At 43.6% G+C, this 2500-nt stretch overlaps 1 protein-coding gene across 1 annotated transcript in view; it reads right to left on the bottom strand.

Moving 5' to 3' along the window:
* The window catches only part of LOC138867192 (facilitated trehalose transporter Tret1-like), a 15509-nt gene extending 14009 nt beyond the window's left edge, over positions 1-1500 (bottom strand). Inside the window, exon 1 of the mRNA XM_070142006.1 lies at positions 1402-1500. The gene's annotated coding sequence lies outside the window, so the exon portion shown is untranslated. The remainder of the gene's footprint in view (positions 1-1401) is intronic.
* Positions 1501-2500: the final 1000 nt, after the last annotated feature.

The raw sequence follows: 2500 nt of genomic DNA, 5'->3' as shown, positions 1-2500 counted from the left end.
CACACTTTACACTACCACGGATTGTGTGTGGCTGAGCGATCTCCGATTTTGATCACAAAAAGGCAATGCGTTGATTTGGGATTTTGTCAACAGTCATAAGAAGGAAACTGGAAACTATGGGAGGAATAGATATATTGGAAGAAACACAGGAAGGAGAAAGGAAGAACTGAAAGAGCGAGATGGACCAAGGACGTAGAGAAGAAAACGGGAGACAGAAAGCAGAATAGAAAACGAAATAAAAAAAAAGCAGAATAGAAAACGGGGCATTGAGGAAGTCGTACAGAGAAATAGAAAACAGGGAGTGAATAAACGAAGCGCCAAAGAATTCAATGAGAAGGAAAAAATAGAGAAAAAAGTCGAAGAAAAGAACGAGGAAAGCAAATGAATCGAGATAAAATAGCGACAAGCATGATTAGAGAAGAAATTTAACAAGACGATACAGACAAAGGAAGACATCTACAGATTTCAAAGACACTGATATTGAGAGTAACCAAACAAAGGCAGCGAGACAGACACCACACGTATCGAAGCAAGCAGAAATTAACTCCAATGACCACAAAAAAACTCATTCTTTCCAGCTAAGCCAAAATCGGAAAAACAACTGCTTTCTTTTTTTATTATTTTCCTTTTTTCCGAATTCCTCGTCGACGCAGCGGACGCTTCTTCTGATTCCAGTCCCGGTCATCCACTCCAAAAACTTCCACATGTCTGACGTGACTTCACTCTCTCATTTGATGTTTTACACAATGAATCAGGTAAGTATCAGTTCACTTCAGTGGTCGGGGCACTTTTCGGAACTTCCCACACACACACACGTCACTTTTGAGCGCCTTTGATTGGCGGTTTGGACCCACGGTAAAACTAGGGAATTGATGCTTATAGGAAACTAGGGAACTGATGCTTATAGGAAACTAGGGAATTAATGCTTCTAGGGAACTAGGGAATGAATGCTTATAAGAAAACTAGGGAATGAATGCTTCTAGGAAACTAGGGAATTAATACTTATAATAATCTAGGAAATTAATGCTTATAGGAAACTAGGGAATTAATGCTTATAGGTTTACTTCTATGGCAATAGAGTTGTTTGCGGATGCAGAAACTTGAGGAATGCTATGGTAAGTGGTGTAAAGTAGTAATAATTAGAGCTAAAATAAAAAAAGACTTCCACTTCCTCATCTGGAAAAACTGAAACCTTTCATGGGTTGCTATGCGTTCTATAAGGGATAATGAAGCTCAGTAGAGATACCCGGGAGAACCTTCCAACCCATGCCCCATAGCCCCCATAGCTCCCATAGCCCTCGTAGCCCCCGTAGCCTTATAGCCCCCGTAGCCCCCATAGCCCCAGTAGCCCTATAGCCCCCATAGCCCGACAGCCCGCCGGTCGAAGCCATCAGCACTTACCACCAGCACGCAGGTCGTCCACTTGTTGTTCCTCGGAGGGCGATCGGCGACAGACTGGAAGGGCGAGGCAGGTCGAGTCACAAGCAAGCCAAGACGAACACAATGCTCGAGGAGGAGGGGGGAGGAGGCCGGAGGAAAACCGCTGAGTCACGATCACATGAAGAACTTTACAAAGGGTTGTCCGAAGTCGAAGGTCTGTGATCACGCGCGGGTGTCACTTCCTTAGTCCTCGTCTCTCCCTCCCTCCCTCCCCCTCTTCCCCTCTCCCCTTTCGTGGTCTCGTTCCCCTCGTTCTCCGGTTCTTCTTACTCTTGCTTCTCCTTCTGGTTCTTCGTCCTCTCCCTGTTTCCCTTCCTTCTTCTTCTGTTCTTCCTTTTCTCACCATTAATATTTTTTATCCGTCTCTTTTTCCTCCTCCTAACATTCTCCTTCTCTCCTTTGCTCTTCTTCTCCTGATCGTTTTCCTCTCTCCCTCTTGCTCTTGCTGCTGCTGCTGCTCCTTTCTTTTCCTCCTCCTTTTTCCTATTCTCCTCCTCCTCCTTTTTCTTTTCCTGCTCTTTCCTCTTCTCTTCGCCTTCTCCTGTTCCTCCTCCACTTCCATTCTTCCTCTGCCATCTTCTCTTACTCATACTTTTATTCTCCTCCTCCTTTTCCTTCCCTTCCATTCCCCATGGCTCCGGGGCTCTTAGTCAAAGAAAAGAGCAATCAAAATAGAAGAAAAAGGAAATATTTTTCTCTCGACCTCGCCATCTTTTAAGAATTTCATTCCATTCGCTGACTATAGAGTTTCTTCACGAGATAATTTGCACGGAAAAATTGCGATGTTGACTGGGAGAGGACGTATAAATACGCAGTTGATTTATCGAATGAACGAGAGAGAGTGTGCGTGTGTGTGTGTGTGTGTGTGTGCGTATACGAATGTTGTATCTAGAGAAAGTGTACATAAGTGAGGTTATGTTGTGCATTGAGAGTTTACTTGTGATTATTGACCTCCCCACCCAAAAAAGTACGTGAGTGAATATACTTATAGCTTACAAAAAAAAGTAGATTGACATAATGATTGAATTCTATGTACTGCAGCTTTGTAGAAAGTGAAATA

The sequence above is a fragment of the Penaeus vannamei genome, chromosome 28 (genome assembly GCF_042767895.1).
Source record: "Penaeus vannamei isolate JL-2024 chromosome 28, ASM4276789v1, whole genome shotgun sequence".
Taxonomy (NCBI): domain Eukaryota; kingdom Metazoa; phylum Arthropoda; class Malacostraca; order Decapoda; family Penaeidae; genus Penaeus; species Penaeus vannamei.
Note: the sequence above shows the minus strand (reverse complement) of the source record. Positions and strands in the feature narration are given on the sequence as shown.